General features: G+C 36.2%; 1 protein-coding gene across 10 annotated transcripts in view; it reads left to right on the top strand.

Moving 5' to 3' along the window:
- The window catches only part of LMNTD1 (lamin tail domain containing 1), a 448,355-nt gene that overhangs the window by 210,691 nt on the left and 216,055 nt on the right, over positions 1–21,609 (top strand). The window lies entirely within an intron of this gene.

The raw sequence follows: 21,609 nt of genomic DNA, 5'->3' as shown, positions 1-21,609 counted from the left end.
CTTGATATGTCAGCCAACCAATCCCGAGTCCGTATGTTCATCATTTCCTTTTATCAGGGTCCTGCAGTCCAGGACACTATTTCCTTGTTCTAAATGAATCAAGACCAGGTACCAGACAACTAGGAACCATGCCTATAGCCCAAAGACTGCTAAAATTATTCAGACTGTCCAATCCTAAACTTATTCAGCTGTCCACACTATCTCGCCCATTCTTCCTATGACAGTGATAACAAATGCTTGGGTCCATACTTTCTCCTCACCCTTCTGCTTCTTGACTGACCTTGGTGCTTCCCCTGTGTGCCATGCCTCCTATTTCTAAGGACCTATGAATATAAAAATCTTCTTTCTTCATGATCGTTATTTCCATGTCTCTGTGTTCTGCAATTCCTGATTAAAACAAATTTCAGATACATTTTAATATAGTGATGTTTAAGCTGAGATCTGAATGGCAAGAGGGGCCAGCTGCACAAAGATTGGGAGGAGAGCCTTCTAAGTAATGGTATAAAGACACTAAGTTAGGTAAGATCAAGGAGCAGATGGTGAATTCCCCTCTCACCTCCTGCAGCTTTTCTTCTTCTTCCAGACAATCATTGATTTCTGGTATCCACAAACTCCTAAGGACAAATATCATTCTGGAAGTCAGATGTCCTATCATCCCTTTTATGCAAGTTACCTGTATAAGTAGATAAGAAGAACTAAAGGTCTCATTAAAGCATTTCACACTAAGGTTAGAAAGAATCTTTGCTAATGCACTTTCATTGAAAGGGAGAATTTATTAACTGAAATAATTTCCTTTATCAGTCACACTCAGTAGTTTTTGTATCTTGACATCATTCAAACACCCCATGCATACTTACCAAGTATATCCCTCATTATACCCAAGTTCTAGAGGTAGAGTGAAGAGGAATGACTTTTCCTATAGATGTGAAGGTCTGTTGTGATCACTCTTTGCATTTGTGACTTTCTGTTCAATGTCTGTCTTGCCCTTTATTATACTTATACCCAAAAGCTACATGAAGGTGGGAGATATGTTCAGCTCCATATTGCTAGCAAAATGCAGTGTCTACCAGACTGCAGGCATTCTGTTACTGTTTCAGAATCAAAATTACTGGATCAAGCCATGCTAAGATAAAGTGTAAATATGGAAGATAAAAGTAATTTCCAACATTATAGTTCCTCAGGGCCCTGCAAGGCTTATTTCTTAGACTTACAGGTTTAATTTCTGGCTGCACATTAAATTCAACCAGGGAACTTTTAAAATATATCTGTACCAATCCCCATTCTAATCAATTAAGGCAGAATCTAAGAGTGAGACTCAGCCATCAGTTTGTTTGTTTGTTTATTATTGAAGTATAATTAACATATAGAGTTATATTAGTTTCAACCTGGCTATCAGCATTTAAAAAACTCTCTACTGTAATATGCAGCCAAGTTGAGGAATACAGATCTAGACTGAAAGTCTACAAAGTGAAGAGGTTAGTGTACCTGGTCAGCGTCTTTGAGCAGTGTAAAGAACAGCTATCATAATTTGTGTAGATCACTAAGAAAGTAGAGTTCTCCAGGAAGAAGAGGTTCACAAAATTCTAGGCTTTAGGGACAGTCATGTAGAGAAATTTGTGCAGAGAGGCTTTAGATAGAGATCTAAACTTTGTATGAGCAAGAAGGAAGAAGGCAGATTGGTATTTGCAACATAGTGAGTTCTTTCATGTTCATTTTTATTGAATTGTTTTGAGTTTCTTTTTGTTTTTATTAATTAATATTATTTTATTTGAGACAGTGAGTGTGCGAGCTGGGGCGAGGGGTGCGGGGGGAGAGAGAGAGAATGAGAAAGAATGAGAATCTTAATCAGGCTCTACACTCAGCAAGGAGCCCAACATGGGGCTTGATTCCACAACCCTGGGATCATGACCTGAACCAAAAAAATCAAGAGTTGGACACTCAACCGACTAAGCCACCCAGGCACCCCTCATGTTCATTTTTAAAGTGCATGGAAAACTTCAGGTGACTGAAGTCATTGCAGAAATACAAACCATAATATTTGAAAAACAAGAAGGAGAGAACTTGAGGGCAGATTTTATATTCGTCTTAAAAAAGAAAAAAAGATGACCTGGAAAATTGTACTTTATTTTGCTGTAAGAATTCATTATACTGAAAAATATTTATAAAATATTATTTCAGCCCACGAATTTTATTTTAAACATCCACAGTAAGGCCTAGCTGCATAGAAAAAAATTCCAACCTTCCTTTTTATTCCAGTTCCAGAGTCATACATTTTAAAAAAGGATACTGGACCTTGGTTTACACTTTCTAATGATGATATTTGCCACAAAATTTTAAGCTACTAAATGATTAGGTTTCACAAAAACTGTCCAAGCGAATCCTCATTATCAGGAAACCTCATTAATGATATGAAATCCAAGTTTATCACTGAAGAAATTCTATGGAAACCAATTAAATACCAATCAAATACCAATTAAAAATTGAAATAGATTAAAATCTGATCTTCCATGGTTGCAAAGACTTCACTCTGTTGGATAATTATAAAATCTGACCTCAAGTTTCTCTCCTTTTTGTTTCCTAAATATTATGGTTTGTATTTCTGCAAAGATGCCTGCCAATGACATCAGTCATCTGAAGCTCTTCAAGCACTTTAAAGATGAACATTTTAAAGATAAACACTTTAAAGAACTCATTATGCTTATAAATATTTGTAAAATATTATTTGAACCCATGAATTTTATTTAAGCAGGACCTAAAGTTTGAAAGTGGTCTCAACATAGGTTTGTGATTAAAAGCATGATCTCTTTTTTTTTTTAATTTTTTTTTTTTTTTAACGTTTATTTATTTTTGAGACAGAGAGAGACAGAGCATGAACAGGGGAGGGGCAGAGAGAGAGGGAGACACAGAATCTGAAACAGGCTCCAGGCTCTGAGCAGTCAGCACAGAGCCCGACGCGGGGCTCGAACTCACGGACCGCGAGATCATGACCTGAGCCGAAGTCGGCCGCTTGACTGACCGAGCCACCCAGGCGCCCCAAAAGCATGATCTCTTGATCAAATCCCAATTCCACCATTTCTTCAAATCAGTACTCATTCAACAATTATTAATTTAGCATTTGCTAGTGACAGCACTGTTGTAGATAATCAGAATATATTAGTGAACAAAAAGGGCAAAAATCCTTGCCCTCCTGAAGCTTATTACATGCTACTAAAAGAGACTGACAATAAAAACTATAAACTTCAATATATTACCAAATTGTATAACATGTTAAAAGGTATACATACTATATATTTTTTAAGATGGGGGATTGGGAATGCTGGGAGGGTCAGGAGTGGATTCCATATTAAATAGAATAGTCAGGGTAGATTTCACTGAAAAGGTGATATTAGAATAATTGCTTGAAGGAGATGAGAGGGTTAGCTTTGTGGCCATCGAGGGGAAGAGCATTCTGGGCAGAGGGAACAACAAGTGTAAAGCCTAGTAGCATAAGTTTGCTGACATCAGCAAACCTCAAACTTGGTTTGAGGACACCAAGGAGGCCAGAGTAGCTGGAACAAGGTAAGCAAGGGGGAGAAAAGCACAAAATGAGGTCAAAGAGGTTGGCAGAGGTAAGCGGGTTACAGGGTCATTTGGGCTATTTTATTAAATTTTTTTTTTTAATGTTCATTTATTTTTGAGAGAGAGAGAGAGCATGAACAGGAGAGGAACAGAGAGGGAGACACAGAATCTGAAGCAGGCTCCAGGCTCCAGACTCACGCTGAGCTGTCAGCACAGAGTCTGAAGCAGGGCTCGAATTCACCAGCATCATGACCTGAGCCAAAGTCGGATGCCTAACCGACTGAGCCACCCAGGTGCCCCTCTTTGGGCTATTTTAGAGACTTCAGTTTTTCTTCTTAGGGAGTGTGAGAGATTGGAAGATTCTGAGCAGAGGAGTGGTATGATCTCACTTATGTTTTGAAAGCTTACTTTGGAGAAGAGTTCCACCTCTGTCATTACAGTGTGAGGAGTTCCACAGATCCACTCCCCATGGAAACTAGTGAAAATTTTTTTTAAATCAACCAGTTACGGTCTCTCTGGAAATGACCCAAAGAACATACAGCAAAATAAAGACACATTTATTCAAGAAAATCTACCAAAACTTGGTAAGAACTGCAATTGTCTGTGGCATTTGAATCAAGACCCGCAATCTCCCAACTCTCAGCTCAGTGAGATGGAAACTCCAGAATGGTACTATCTTAAACACAGGGCTCACTTTCCGGTCAGCTCATAGTTGGAGGGCTATCATTTCAGGAGGAGCAGTGCCTAAGCATTTCTCATCTGTTTCCAGTTACCTGTTGCTGAGGCTAAGTCCCAGGTTAGTATCTTTTTCCTACCCAGCCCCCACTCAGCCCACTCACGGGATGGAGGCTATACTTTGAACGTGGCACCATTGAGAATATGGGGACTCTGATTGCTCTTTCATTGTCGTGTGGAATAGAAGTTCCATGCTGAGAGAAGCCAGCTGAGCAGACCTAGGGCTGTTGTCCCGCAGAGTGCTCAACTCCTAAAGTGGGGAGTCACTCAGGGAGATTTGCATCATTGTCTCCACCCCTAATATCAATGCCATGGCTCAGAGATTTTACCTAGGAGGAAAAGCAGACCATAAAACAGACAACTTGAAATCATTCCTCAAAGGATTCACTTCATTTGCAACAGTGTAGAGAAGTTCAAGCCTAAAGTCATTCAAAAGCAGTGGCAGTTGTGGCGAAATTCCTCCAAGTAGGAGGAGACTGATAGATTCTTTGGTGATAAGCATTAAACGGGATGTAGGTCAGCTAGTTTTCCAGAGAGATGGGAAGAGACAGCTGGGAAAAGCCCTCCTGGGCTCAGAACAAAGCTCATACACTGACTTTGGGAATTATCCCTTCAAAGGTGTCAAATTCTGATTGGATCAGTCTATGAAGTGATTTATGACACAAAGCACTGTTGAAAACAACACAGCAGTCAGCCTACAATTAGTGGAGCTTAACAACTGGGTGTGGTCAGGGAGAGAGACAAAGAGAGCCCTGACAAAACCACTGTCATCCCAGAATAACAGTGTACCTCAGAGAAACATGGGACACCATTAAGAGCACCAACATCAATGTAATGGGAATACCAGAAGGAGAGGAGAGAGAAAAGGAGAAGGGAAATATTTGAAACAATAATGACTGAAAGCTAATGAAATTTAAAATGTAATTTATGCAGCCAGAAATCTTACTGAACTCCAAGTAGGATAAATACAAAGAAATATAAAAATAGACATGTCAGCAAAAATATTGAAAGTCAAAGACAGAAAATCTGGAAAGCAGGGAGAGAAAAATGACTTCTCATTTACAGGCACTGCAATTAGATTAACAGCTGACCTAGAAACAAAGGCGGCCAAAGACAGTGGGATGATATACTTGAAGTGCTCAATGGGAAAAAAAAAAAAAAAAGTCAATTAAGAATCCTGTATCCAGCAAAGCTTTTTTTTTTTTAAATGAAAGTGAAATAGACATCCCAGAAAAACAAAATCTAAGCAAATTTTCTACTAGCAGACTTTGCTTGCAAGAAATACTAAAGGAAGTTCTTTAGACTGAAAGCAAGTTACCCCCAGATGGTAATTAAAATACACATGAAAAAAAGAGCACTAATATGAATAATTATATAATTATAAAAGGCAGTATAAATGCACATTTTTCTTTCTGTTCTTAACAGATTTAAAAAGTAATTGTATAAAGTGATGTACAAAAATAATTATATGTCAAACACATTATGTGTTTAGAGGACTATGACATATAAAAATGTGATATAATTGCCAATAATAGTATAAAGGAGACAGATAGTAGCAAAGTGTATTAGGCTTAGGAAATGACTCCAAATGGTAACTCATATTTACAAGAAAAAATGAAAAGCGCTGAAAATGATAAATAAAAAGTTTAAGATAATGAAAACTGTGAGTATATACTCGCTATTCTTTTTTCTTCTCGGCTTCTTTAAAAGACATAAAATTACATAAAGTAATAATTATAATGATGTAGTTATGGGCTTGTAACATTTATGGATGTAATACTTATAGCAACAATACCACAAAAAAGGGGGAAGGCAATAGGATTATATAGCAGTAATATTATTATAACTCACGAGAATTAAATTTGTGTAAAATTGGAACAGTGTTTAATAAGATAAGGTAAGCCCTAGAGCAACCACTAAGGAAATAACTCAAAATAATATGGTGGAAAAAATCATTAGAGAAATTAAAATGATACAGTAGAAAATATTCACTTAACACAAAGGAAAGCAGTGCAGGAGAAATAAAGTAACAAAAACAAAGACAGATAAATAGAAAAACAGTTGAATAGCAGATATAAATCCAATTATTTAATAATTAAATTAAAATAAAATGGATTAAATAGTTCTGTCAAAAGTCAGAGATTGTTAGATTGGATTAAAAAAACAAGTACAATTTAACTATATTCTGTCTGTAGGAGATACATTTTAGATTAAAAAATTCAGTAGGTTGATGGTAAAAGGATGAAAAAAAGATACATCATACAAATAGCACTCACAGGAAATCTGTAGTATCAGACAAAATAAACCTAAAAACAAAACTTGTTATGAGAGATAAAGAGAGACATTGAATAATGTTGTCAATGTATCAGGAATATATAATAATTATAAGCATATATGCACTTAATAGCGCACTAAAACACATGAGGCAAAAACTGAAATAGACAATACAACAATAATAGTTGGAAACTTCAATAACCCACTTTCAATAATGGGTAGAGCAGTGAGGCAGAAGATCAATAAGGAAATAAAAGACGAACAAAACTATAAACCAACTATACCTAGTAGACATCAATAGAACACTACATACAAACAGCAGAGTATACATTCCCCTCAAGTGTACATGGAAATTTTTCTAGGAGAGACCATATACTGGGCCATAAAACAAAATCTTAATAAATTGTAAATGGTAAAAATTATAGAAGAATACAAAATATGTTATCTGACCACAATGGAATAAAATTAGAAATCGTGAACAGGAAAAAAATTGGAAAACCCTCCAATATGTGGGAACTGAATAACATATTCCTAAGTAACTAATGATTAAAAGAAGAAATTCCAAAAGAAATTATAAAATACTTTGGGATGGATGAAAGTGAAGATACAACATACCAAAACTTATGCAGCTAAAATGATGTTTAGAGGAAAATTTATAGCTGCACACTCCTATTCAAAAAGATGAAATTTGAAATCAATAACCTAACCTTCCACCTAATACATTGGAAAGAGAAGATCAACTAAACCTAAAGCAAGCAGAAAAAAAAAGAAAAATAAAGATTAAAAAATAAATTAATGAAGTAAAGAATGAAAAAACAATAGAGAAAATCCATAAAAACAAAAGCTGATATTTTGAAAAGATTAATAAAATTAAGAAACTTTTAGTTAAGTGACCAAGAAAAAAAAAAAAAAAACATACAGAAGACTAAAATTACTAGAATCAGAAATGAAGAAGGAGACATTACTACCAAACTTAAAGAAATAAAACGGATTATATAGGAAGACTCTGAACAATTAAATGCCAATAAATTAGAAAATTTAGATGAAATGGATAAATTTCTAGAAAGATATAAGAGCTTACTCTGTTTACTATGTATAAAATTTCATGTACAGGGTTAAGGTTGGAAATAGGAAAAGCTGTGAGTTGTAAATGGCAAGACGTGGCTCAATGTGAATGGTACCGGTGGAGGTGGTGAGAAGTGGTCAGCTTCTGGATATATTTGAATGGTAGGGCCATTGAGATCTCGTCATAGATTAGATGTAAGAGAGTCCAAGATGACTCTAAGATTTTTGCTTAGAATAAGCAACATGTCTTTTCCACACATTGGTAGGGGGGAAACTCTAGGTGGAGTTGTTTTGAGAGTGGACAGGATATTTTTTATTTGCCTCTCTAGACCCACTCTCTATCCATCTTCATTCTGTTCTGTGCCCCAGGAGGCTGGCCTCTACAGAATGCACTGGCTGATCTCTTGCTCTCTACCTTTCCAGCTATGTCCAGTCAATGAGGAATACCGATGAGAGATTTGAGGGAAGGAAGGAGTTGCTTTAAATTGGTTACACTCCTCCACCAAGGGTCAAGTTCCTGTCAGTTGACCTTCTTCACACCTCTTTCTCTTTCTCTCCCTCCCCTAGTAACAAGTGCTCTCCCCGTTTACTCCATTGCCCTTCAGAATTGGTGGGACAACAGCCACCTTTATTGGCACTGGGATATTGCACTAACTTTTGTTGTTTTCCTACACCCTGTAAATAGCCCCTTTATTAAATGGCCCTCAAATTGCTTAAATTAAATGTTCCATCTGTTTCTCGTCAGAATTATGACTGATATGGGAAGAAGGTAAGAAATTTGGTTTTGCACTTTGGGGCATCCTAGGTCTGAGATATGAAAGGGGAAGTGAGAATAGGCAGTTGAGTATTTGAATCTGCAATTAAGGAGAGTGGTGTAGCCCAGATATAAGAATTTGGGAGTCATTAGAAGAAAGAACATATTTAGAACCAGGAGACTTGATGAGATCATTGAAGGAATGAGGAAAGGTTGAGAACAGAAAAGGGCTGAGATGGGGGCCTTGGATATGATAATGTTAAGAGGCTGGATCCATGAGGGGGAACCAGCAAAGGAGACTGAGGGGAAGCAGCAAGGGAGGTAGGAGGAAAACCTCAGGTGTGTTTTGGAAGCTAAATGAGGAATACATGTCAAGGAGAGGAAGTGATCCACTGTGTCAAATGCTGCTGAAAGCCAGGTACAAACAGGAGTAAGAATTCGCCACTGAATGCAGCAATGTGGAGGTCATTGTTGACCTTGGCAAGAACATTTTCACTGGGGAAGGACTGAGTAGTGTGGTTTACAGAGAATGAGAAGAAATGGAGAGGTCAAGAACAGACAAATTTTGAATTTTGCTACAAATGCAATAGTACATGGTCGGTGGCTAGGGAAAGAAGATAAATTTTGCCTTTGTATTTATTTATTTTGTTCAGATGGGAGAATAACAGTATATTTGCATGCTGTTAAGCATGATTCAGCAGAAAGGAAAAAAGATAATAATGCATGTGTGAAATGAGAGAATTGCGCAAGGATGCCCTGGAATAGGAGAGGGTGAGGTCTAAGGAAAAAGGAGAGGGATTATTTGAGAGAGGTACACAGAGCACAGGGATAGTCTGCTTCAGGAGCACAGAGCACATGGTTCATCTATAGTAACAAATGCGATGGCAGAGTGTGTAGATTCAGAATTTTCTCTTTAGATTGTATGTTTTTAGGAGAGTAGGAAGCAAAGTAGCCAGCTGAGAGTGAGGATAGGAAGGGCGGGTTAGAAGTTGAAGAAGGTATAGCTGTTTGCCTTCAAATGTAAATGGTAGTGACCTGGGGAAATGTAGTTTGAATGCTAGCAGCATCAAGTAATCCCTTAAGGTCCACGGTCATGATTTTAAAGTGGGAAGCAGTTATAGAGTAATCAGAGATTTGGATTTAACAGGACTTAAATTCAGCAAATGAGATTTCATTAAGCAAACTGTGTGGCCTCATGTAAAATGGGAATACTATTTACCATGTGAGTTGCTTTATGCATTAAATGAGATAAGGCAAGTAAATACTTAACACAGTGTCTGGTACATAGTAAGTGCACAATAAACTCCTGCTAGAATTATTGGTATTATATAATGTCTATTAAATCTAGAAACTTTTCCAAAGTGGAAATATTTGTTTTAATCACATCTTTGGTTACCAAATACTTCTCTTGGCTAATTGTGATTCAGTTCAACTGTCATAGCACATATCTTCTTAGTAGATGGGGATGTAGAGACTACATCTATGTTGACTTTGCAACATTTCACTTCTACTTGGCATAAGACTTCAAAAAATAACTTTTGTGTATCTCTGTGATGCTTCAATTCCCACTGTAGAGCAACAGTTGGAAAGCCTACCTTCTTCAGTTCCTTAGAGACTTCTGACATTTGATCTTTTTTCTAAATTCTTGGCAATGGCCTTAAGGCAAATAGGAATTGATTGCTTAGATTCATATAACTTTGAAGACATTCTTTTGTTTCTAGCACTAGTATTCTAAGAGTAGGAATTTCAAACAAGCACAGATAACTTATATGCCTTGCTTGACCTTCCAGACATCATTTCTTTTATATTGGCCATTCATTGTACTATATCATATTACTTTGGCTATATTTACTGTTATTACATTTACTTCAAAGACTTTGTTTGAAGAAATCTTAAATGATCCATTGACTGATACTATTCAGTGTAATAATACACTGAATATATTCCTGAAGAGAATTGACATTATCTCTTTGTCAAGATTTTCAGTTTTTTCATTTGGTTCAAGAGAATTTGTACTTGATTATTCAAGCATTTTTCTTATGGCTGCTTTAAAGCCTTATCACATAATTCCAACATATGACTCATGTTGAGGTTGGTGTCAATTGATTGTCTTTTCTCATTCAATTTGGGATTTTCTTGGTTGTTGGTGTGGCAGGTGATTTTTTTCTTTTTTTGTGTGCCTTGGACAAGTTGTCTGTTATGTTAGGAGGCTCTGGATCCTATTTAAATCTTTGATTTTAGCAGGTTTAGGTTTAGCACCTAAATGGATCTTGGCTTAGTTATGCATTGTGATTTCAAAGGCAGTTTAACTTGTATCTTTTTTTTTTTATTATTAAGTAATTTATTTTGAGAGAGAGAGAGTGTGTGTGTGTGTGTGTGTGTGTGAGAGAGAGAGAGAGTGGGAAAGGGACAGAGAGAGGAGGAGAGAGAGAATCCCAAGCAGGTTCTGCACTGTCAGCATGGAGCCTGGTGCAGGGTTTGAACCCATGAATGGAGAGATCATGACCTGAGTCAAAATCAAAAGTGGGATGCTTAGCCAACTGAGCCACCCAGGCACCCTGGCAGTTTAATTTTTAGAGCCTTATTTTGATCTGCTTGGTTTGTATGTTGGTAATGGGATTCTCAATTGTCCCTGAAGGCAATGTCTGAGGAGTGAAGAAATGTCCCCAGGCAAAGCCATTAGGTGTTTCTTAGTCTGGGTATGGTGGGGGCGGGGGGGGGGGGGGGGGGGGGGGGGGGGGGCAGATATAGTGGCATTTTCCTTTTCAGTGCCCCCAAGCTGCCCTGGTGTTTCTGGACAGGGAAGGAGAGTCTTAGGCCCATGGGGACAAAGAACCTTTCAAGTTAGACTGCTTGCTATATAGCTGAGTTCATCTTGCCAATTTCATCCCTACCACTCCCATCTCAATATTTTCATGGAGTAAATGCAGTTTTGCTAGAATTCCCCCCTTTCCTACACAACAAAATTTGTCATTAATGTGAAGAAGCCTGACAGTATGATTAAATACATAAATATATAGAAAGCATATAATATTTTGATTTAAAAGTTTTTCAAATTGATACAAAAGTTGAATGAAGAACAGTGAGTGCTCATACACTCGTGTCTGGATTCATCTACTGTAGAATTGCCAGATAAAATACAGGAATCCAGTTAAACTTGATGATCTGATTATCATCAGATAAATGATGAACAATTTTTAAGTATAAGTGTACATGCAATTTTGGGGACATGTTTACATTAAAAAAATTATTTGTCGTCTATCTGAAATTCAAATTTAATTGGGCATCTTGTGTTTTTATTTGGTAAATCTGACAACCCTAACTTTCTGTTAATATCTATCCTCACTTGTTCCAATCTTTTCTCTAGATACACTTTTCCTTTGCCAAACCATCTGGGGAACATTTGAAAAATAAAATCCCAAATAGGTTTTGTATGTGTATAAGCAGACCCATCTACTTTTTTAAAGTAGTGCTTGTTATTATATAGCACTATTTCTCAACTCTTGTCTGGTTCTAGGTTCTAGGCCAGTTCTAAGTCTACATCCACGTTAATCACAAACACACTTCAACTCTCATGTTAAAAAATCAGTTGCTGTCACCAGTGAAACAATAACCAAGTGGCCTCTGAACACCTTCCTTCTAGAATTAATACTAAACTATTTCGAGCTAAAGGCAAGCGCTGTATGGAAACTCTTGTACTGATTAAGCACCTACTGTTGCTTGGTTCTTATAGACTTGGTTCTTATAGATTATCTCAGTTTCTCTAGTATGAGAGATTTTACCCCAATTTTCCTTTGTTTAGACATATCTATATTCATAGGTACTTTAATGTAATGATTAAAAGCACAAGCCTAAGAGTCAGGTAGCCATGGGTTAAAATCCTGCCTCCTATAGTTACAGTTAGTTCAAAGAGATTACTTAACTTCTTTGTATCTTATTTTTCTCTTTGAAAAAAAATGAAGTAAAGTATCCACCTCCTGAACTTGTTACAAGATTTAGGCCAGCCCTGTGCTAGGTACATAGTAAATGGTCAATTATCTTGGAGCTCTTTACCATAATTTATCAGACGTTCTCAGAGGCCAGTTTTATATTATGTATTCCTTATCTTTCCCTAGGAAGAATTTCCACACTGGTTTGAATACTTCTAAACCATAGCTACTGCTCGCAACATTCTTATTACAGTATGTATAGGTAGCACATACAAAACCAGAATAGAGGTTAAAAGGGATGAAGTCTCAATTGTATTCTTAAACCCATCAACACAGGTCATTAAGCTTTTCTATCAATTTGAAAAAGTTTTAAATCAAAATATTGTATGCTTTCTATATATTTATGTATTTAATCATACTGTCAGGCTTCTTCACATCTAAAGAGAAGTATAGCAGAAAACATATTTGGTTCCATTACTGACCATACAGTGTATATGTGTGTTTGTATGCATGTGTGTGTGTGTGTGTGTGTGCACATGCATGTGCCAAGGTTGAAAAACCCATATATATGTATATATATGAATATAGATATATTGACATCATATATGGGAAATGATCTTTCCTTCATACTTCATATGAGTCAGATGCTTAGCAGATCAATGTGCCCAGTTTGAGGGATCAGGCCTTTAAAAGAATGTAGAGAAACTGGAAAATATACAGAGAAGAGAATAAAAAATATGCAAATGATATATGAAAAAAAGTCAAAAGAATTGAAGCTGTTTAGTTTTAAGAAGACCAAGGATGACCTGGTTTGTTTTCAAGAATAAGAAGGGCTTTCCATGAAGACTCTGATCAGTTTTTCCTTGTGTCCACAGAGACCAAACAGGAGGAAAGGAGTACATTAAAACAGTGTGTATTTTTAAATTTTGTATAAAGAAGAACTTCTAGCAAGCTTAGTGGTAAAATAACAGACTGGACTGCTCAGTTAGTTATGAGGTCTGTAATAGAGAAGTTTTGCCTTAAAGCTTTGTAGATAATCCCCAGACCTGGTATTTTCAATTTGACTTCTACCTGAACCAGGGGGGCTGCACCAGATGAATGCTGAAGGTTCTTTATAGCTTTGGAATATAACTAGAAAATAGCAAGGAGCTGCGTGTACATATGAGATATGTTGCACGATTCAAAATCTGTTAAAAAAAATCAACTATCAAAGAGATGGATCAGCCACAGTGTGGAGGCAAGTGTTTTAGCATGCTCTGGCTGTCACACAAAGCGCAACTTGAGACCCATCAATCAGCTTCTAACAGACAATTCCAGGTCAGCCAGACTGACGGGATTTTTAGTGTTGATTACATTAGATTTGCATTTGCTATTACGAAAGAGAAAACCAACAATTTCTTAGAACGTAAATTAGTGTGCATGCCTTGACCCATAACCAGTGAAACAAACAAAATAAGAAAGGTTGGCATTAAATTAATAATTCTCAGTATGTATGGGAATGTTTCCCTTACTAAATTCAGAGTGGATTCATTCTAGGAACAATTTTGGTGTAGTGGCTCTCACTTATTATAGATTACTGATTTTCAGTGCTCAACTGCCAAAATACTTTGGCTCATTCTCAAGCCCCAAGAATTGCATACATTTTTCCTCTCCTCACGCTCCAGAGCCATTAACAATATCTCCAGATGTTGTTTCTTCTCACTTTATCTACTTTTTTGTCTCAAGTCTCCAAAGAATTTCTGTATACTAATTACACTGTTGTATATTAATGATGATTCATAACCATATATTCATTTTCATAATCTTCCCAAAATTGTGTTCCTTTATTTCTTTACGTGGTTGATATGTTTTCTTAATCTGTTGGGATTCTCTCTCTCCCTCTCTTTCTCTCTGCCCCTCCCCTACTTGCTTTCTTTCTCTCTCGAAATAAGTAAATAAACATTAAAAAAATAAATAAAGGGCTTGGTTGACTGTATGTAACAGACGAAACAACAACAAAAATAATGCAACAAATCAAAACAAAAACCTCATGAGTAAAACCAGTCAGAACTTTATCACCCACATGAAAAGATCTAGAAGTGAGAAGTCCTGGGCTGGTAAGGCAGACCCAGAGTTATACAGGTTTTGGACTCCTGTCCAGCTACTCTCCCATGCTCAGTACATGGCATCACAGTTCAGGTGGCACCTAGTTTCAGGTATCACATCCACATTCCAAGAGGCAGGATGGAGAAGAAGGAAGGGCTGACATACCTCCTTCAAGAAAATTTTCTGGAAGGGACACACGCTTCTAGTTGATTCTCATTGCCTGGAACATAGGTGGGTAGCCACTCCTAGCAGCAAAGGAGGTTGGGAAGTGTTGTCTTTTACTCCAGTTGACAATGTGCCCCATCAAAGGCCAGGATTCCATTATGGAGAAAAGAATCATTGGATGATGGACTGGACAATGAGCATCTCTACTCTAGTTCCCAAATGTTGTGTTGACAAGAGGAAGTTCAACCCAAACGTAATGACTTAAAATGTCAGTGTGATGGGGCCTTTCCCTTTGGTAACTATGCACCAAGTGCTATGAATTTAATGCTGTGCCATGCATAGTTCATTCATTAAGCACTTCATCAAAAAAAATCTTCATGAAAACCTGGGAAGAAGGTGATATTATGTCTCAAGGCTACATAATTTCATTTCATAGGTGATAAGACTGAAGAACAGGAAAGATAAGTAACAAGCCACACAGTTAATTCATAGTAAAGTTGGTAATTGAACCCAAGCAGTCAGATCTTTGGGTATATGGCTATCAACCATATTATTGTATTTCTTATAAAGTAGCATAGGGGCATTGCCTTTCTAAGATTTTTGAGCATACACCATAGCAGAACTTTCAGGGATTCTGTGAAATTGCCTGTACAATGACAATATACACACATGTGTGCATGCATGTAGTCTCCATATTTGAAGAAAATATGGTTCTGCCTTCATTTGGGCATGATATGCAATTTTTAGGAGTCGCTCTGAACTTGGTGGTGGTAACATTCTACTTCTATTTTATCCTTTATTTGTTAAGTGTTGTCTTTATTTTTCTGCTTACTAGAAATGTGGAACTATGTAACGTTTGTTTTAGTTATCCTTTGTTGCTGCAGTGTGTTCATTTGTTTAATCACTTTAGTCTTATAGTTACCTATGAGAATTAAGATATATTCATGATTCAAGATGATGATGTCAGCCTATTTGGCTGGGAAAGGCCAAGCCATTGTCAGCTCAGGCATAGGACAGATGACAGGCTTATTGTAGGAAATAAGATTAGAAGGATTTGGAGGATTGATTTCAGTCTAAAGAAAGATATTCTATTGTTTTTATTGTACAGGAAAAAAAAAATCAAAATTTTAGTCACTATATAGTGACAGATGTTTGGCAAATAGTAAAATATACCTTAGTCCTTCTGAGAGTCAAATTAATAGAATGTTACCTTAGGGAAAAACTCATCTCAAAACAATCTGTGTTTTTTTTTTTTAAATCCTTATTTTTTTTCTAACTCACTTATTGTATTTCCTTCATGCAAAATCAAAACCTTCCAGTCCAAGGTTCATTATATAAATATTTGATATCAGTTGATGTGTGAAATAGTCTTCTTTTTAAATAACTGATGGAGGGTAGAGAAGACTTAATGCTTATGGAATTCATTAAGGTTTCAGACTGTTCTGAAAGGGGATTTTCATAGTTATTTTTTTCCATGAGTCATGTTATAGTTTTCCAGAAAGAACTGAAAGAAAATGGAATAAAGATACTGAGATAACTTTTAAAAATGTTTTGTTATAGAAATTGTCAAACATATAAAAAGTAGGGATAAAACTATTATGAATTGACATGGACCCATACCCCAGCTTTAACAGCTATCAACACAGGGCTAATCTGTTTCATTTCCCTTTCCATCCCCATTCCCTTCCCTTCTACATACTGGATTATTTTGGAGTAAATCTCAAACATCATCTCATTTAGTTGTTAATACTATACTATGAACTTGTGCAAAATAAGGATTCTTTGGGTGTTCTAAAAACATATTCCCAGGGGCACCTGGGTGGCTCAGTCAGTTAAGCATTCAACTTCAGCTCAGGTCATGATCTCACAGCTTGTGGGTTCAAGCCCCATGTAGGGCTCTGTGCTGACAGCTGAGAGCCTGGAGCCTGCTTCGGATTCTGTGTCTCCCTGTCTCTCTATGCCCCTCCTCCACTCACACTCTGTCTCTCTCTCTCTCTGTCTCAAAAATAAATAAACATTTAAAAAATTAAAAAAAAAAAAACCATAATCCCAAACATAATATCACTTCTCAAAACAGTAATAATGGTATTGAGAATATGATATGCTAATTCTCTCTTTTTCTCTCTGCTTTTTAACAGTTGTATGTTTTAATGAGAGTCCCAGCAAGTTCACATAATTGCATTTTGTTGTTATATCTTTAGTGTTCTTTTAATATGTAGGTTCATTTTTCTTTTGTTCATTTTTCTTGCATTTGTTGAGAAAACTTATAGAATATGTTATATTGTGGATTTTGCTAATTTGTGCTCCTGTGGTGTCATTTATTGTGTTCCTTGGTCTCTTGTATTTCTATAAATTGATCAGATTCAGGTTTGATTTCGTTTTTCTTTTTGCAGGTATACCTCATACAGGATTATCTACTTCTTGTTTTAGCATATCAGGAGAGATGTATGTTTATTTGTCTCTCTTTTTGTGATTCATTTTTTTTAAGTAATGTCAGCCAAATCTTTTCATCTCATCAGCTTTTCAGTTAACAATTTTGGTGACTATGATCATCACCTAAATCAATTATTTCATTAGGGGTTGCAAAATTGAGATAATCCAATTTTATAATTTCTTCTTCATTTCTTAGCTAGAATTTTTTCTATAAAGGATAGCTTTTCTTTTTTTTTTTTAATGTTTATTTATTTTTGACAGAGAGAGAGAGACAACATGAGCAGGGGAGGGGCAGAGAGAGAGGGAGACACAGAATCTGAAGCAGGCTCCAGACTCTGAGCTGTCAGCACAGAGTCCGACGTGGGGCTCGAACTTACAGACTGTGAGATCATGACCTAAGCCGAAGTCGGATGCTTAACCGACTGAGCCACCCAGGTGCCCCAAGGATAGGTTTTCTACATCAACTATTTGCTTATCTTGAAGTATAGGAAAGGCATATAAATACTTGATTCATTCCTTTATCAATCAGAATAATGAGCTAATTCCTTAACATCTGGCAAAAGTTCACCAAGGGACTTCTTAAAAGCATTAGTATAAAAATATTATAAAAGTATGATTTTATGGTTTTTAAAAACATATTCAATATTTTAAATCTACTGCTATTATTATTTTTTTTTCCTTTCTATGCTCAAATTGTCCTATCTTTGGGTGGTGAGAACATTTTTAAGTTAGTTCCTGTGTTCTTTTCAGGATATACTTCAGCAATGAGATGTTCCATGTTCATCTTGTATATTTCCTGCCCTAGATCTGGAATCAGCCATTTCTCCAAGGTTCCTTTTAATGGAGACGGTATTTAGAATCCCCAGTCTAGTTGCTTAGTTGACTATTGTTTCTAGATCTTTTCAGTCAAAGCTAGGAAAAAAGTTGAGAAGTCTACACTATTTCCATTTCAAATTTTGGTTATAGGAATTTTACTTATTTGATTTATATTTGTATCTTTTCCCCTTTTATTGAAAACCTTAGTTTCTAAATGGAATAATATAATTATTTGTTTTATCTTATAGTTTCAGAAGGATGATATGTTAATACTATTATGATTATTGAGTAGAATTTTTTATTACTGAGAATTTTTTTCTTGCATTTATTTCATCCTTAGAATATATCCTACTAGGGATATACAAAAAAATTACTGCTTTAAAGTCACTTTGAGATAAGTCTTCTCTGGGTGATTAAGCCAGAAAACTAAAACAAAAAACAAAAAAACAGAAAATACCAAAAAAACCACTTGATTATTATTTTCTTTCAGCTTTCTAGGGAGTGGTACTTAAGTTTTGATATTTTAATTATGCAAAAACATTTATATGTTTCCAAAAAAATCTACAAAATATTGTTGAAAATCTAGCTTTTATCTCTATCCCTTCACCTAATTCCCATCTCACCTAACGGTAACCATTATTATTAACTTCTGGTTTATCTTGACATTTTTTTAGAAAAATGTGTGCATGTGTGTGTATGCATATTTCCCCTATATTTCTTAGTTTTAAAATGGCATAGACTACACATATTGTGTTTCTCAATTATCGATGTATCTTTGTGATCACAGCTGCACAGTACTCATATTGTAGGTGTGACTTTAGCTTATTCAAATAGTCCACGATTGATGGGCATTTGGGTTCTTCCTAGTCTTTTGCTATTACAGAAAAGCTGCAATAAATATGTTTCTTTACCAATTACAATTTATTTGACTAGTACTTTGATAAGTCCTTTTATAAAGCAAAGTGTGATAATCATCCTTCCACATATGACTTTGGTTATCTTACTAGATTGAAAGCTCCCCGAGAGTATTTTATTTTATTTTATTTTATTTTATTTTATTTTATTTTATTCCTGAAGTATACATAACAGAAAGCTCAACAATTTGAAAGTATTCTGGATTTACTGATTAAGCTATGCAGATTGTGAAAAATACATCAGGAAAACACATACATCTTTTTGGAAAACATATACACATCAATGTGTTCGCTATCTTCAAGATTAGCAAAATAAAGATGTTTTTCTACCAGATAAATTTTTATCTGTATTTTGTTTATAGTAGATTTTCTCTGAACAGAAATTATTTCCAAATAAATGCAGAACAAACTTGAAGAAGGGAGTAAGAGAAAGAGTAGCTCTATTTATTGAGCAGCTGCCACACTCAAATTAGTCAAACCACAAAAATTAATTGTGAATCACTAATCTAGGTGCTGAGAATAGTGTTAAACACACAGCATCCTTGTCTCAAGGAGCTTATTTTCTAGTGGAAAGACTCAAGTTGGAAGACACAGATAATAAAGACATAGAGAAATATATATTTTAGGAAACTGATAATGGTTAGAGAGAAATCCTTGGAAAGGGGAGTGGGATGGGATTCAGAGCACCAGTGGTGGGTAGAGCCTTAGGAATGTGTGTTGGTGGATTTGCGGATGGGAAAATAAAGTGGTCCCTTTTTGATTGGGTATGTTTTCTCAGGGAAGCAGTGAGTGGGTGATGAGAGGGTACCAGGTGTAAAGTAGTTGATTTGAAAAGTAGGAATGTAAAGTTAGTAAGTGGATACTATGTTTGGTAACGAAAGCTGTTCTTCCAGCTCACTTTGCTAAAGGAAATTTGACTGCCTATGATCTGGCCAGGGGGGTTAAGAACATTTTTTTCCCCACCCTCATTAAGCTGATTAGTAAAAGAACCAGCACTGGATGGGTAGGCAATCCATAGACTGTAATGTCTAGCCTGTGGCATATCACCTTTGACATGACAGGCAGTGGTTTTAAGCAATCAGTTTCCTTTCTTAGGAATTTAGAATCAGGAAACTAATGAGAATGAGGCAATTAGCAGACAGTGCAGAAACTGAAAGAGCACAGTGAGAGATGGCTATTACCAAGTTGAAGCCCTGACAAGCTGGTTAGAAGAAAGCAAAAACTATGCTTAAGCTGAAGAAGTATTTCAGAAAGCACAGAAAGGATGTGCAGAGAGAGGAAAAGATACAAGAGAGATGGAACAAGTTCTGTCTAACTGCTTCATTTCATGAAAACATTCCAGGCCCAATTCCAAACACATGTTTTCTTGGGGGAATACACTTTGACTTGAATTAGGTTGAGTTGGTATAGCAGACAGCTGCCATCACTGTACCCAACGTCTATTTTCTCTCTTTTTCGTAAGAGCACACTGATTTTTTTTTCTAGGAAAATTATTCTTTCTTACTAAGGTCCATGAAATTTGATGCAACTGGCCCATCTACTCATTCCATCTGTGGGCACATGACCCATGTTTGGTCAATTATCACTCCCTTAATCACAATGACTCATTCATAGAAGGCCGCATGACATAATAAAGGCCAATGGAATTCAATTTGGGAGGCATTTGTTGCAACTTTGAAAAAGAGACCTTTGGCTGTGTTTGTTGAGAGGATAGGATAGTGGCTAATTTGCCACCATGTGGAGAGATCTAAAAACTGAATCAAAGAGAAAAAGCAGAGACAAGAAGGAAAAGCAAGACTAAATTAAGATGATGTCGTATGAACTCCTGAATCTATCGTGCCTGAAGGTGAAAAATTCAACTGCACCAAGCACAGAAAGGATAGGTCTGATATAATCACAAACCACATATGCTTTTGGTTAGAAAAATATAAGTGACAATGATAGGGATCCAGATTCAGTATACAAAGAAGAAAATTTGTGTCAAACCAATTGGGACCTTATCTTTACACCTCTTCTTCCCATGGATTTTTCTAGCATTTCAGATTTTCTATATCCTGTTATCACTTCAAAAATACTTCTGGTTATTCTTTGCTTGTGTTCCTCTTTGCCGAGGAGGAGATATAGAGAACCAAAGTTGTTCCTTGGTTTTTGAAGCTTACCTATTCCTATTAAAAAGTACTGTTTTAAAAATGTATGTTTACTCTGCCTTCTTACCTGAAAGTCAGGAGTTCTGAGTTCCAGATCTAATTATGTCTCTGATCAGCCCTGTGACCTTGGGTGGCTCATCATTTTCCACTAGCTTACTGCAACTGTTTTATTTGCAAAAGAGAAGGCACCAGAGCTGACCTCTAAGGCAGGAAGAGAAAAGAACTGGTACGTGTGGTCCCATCTCCTCTCCTCTCCTCCCCACTTCAGCCTAGCCCATGAACCACTGAGCCCATAATGCAGCCTTAGATAATTCCCATGAGACAGAAATCCTGTTTGCTTTATCTGCTTTGAGGTTTCTTGAAGCCCTGAAGTCTGTGGTACTTCCAAAGAAGAATTGGATGAAATTTAATATTTTATTATCTTTACTTTTATCTCCTACAGATTAACTTCTTTTCATAGATAACTGTCAGCAATCAGGAAAAAAATTTAATCTTACATTTTTAAAGTTTTGTTTAAAAGCTTAATATCAGAGTATAGGCTGTATAAATGAACTCTGACAGAGTCTACCATTAAGTATACTGAAATAAAGAAGTTGTGCCATTACAGAAATAAAGAAATTGTGCCATTACAGTGAATGGTTTGCCAAAAATTCTTTTCTTAAAAGGGTTAAGATTTGAAATGTGAGCTAGAGTGACTGCATTACCCTTCCATAGTTATGTAGGTTTAAGATGTG

This window comes from Panthera uncia, chromosome B4 (genome assembly GCF_023721935.1).
Source record: "Panthera uncia isolate 11264 chromosome B4, Puncia_PCG_1.0, whole genome shotgun sequence".
Lineage (NCBI taxonomy): Eukaryota > Metazoa > Chordata > Mammalia > Carnivora > Felidae > Panthera > Panthera uncia.
The sequence above is the reverse complement of the archived record's forward strand: the minus strand, read 5'-3'. Positions and strand labels throughout refer to the sequence as shown.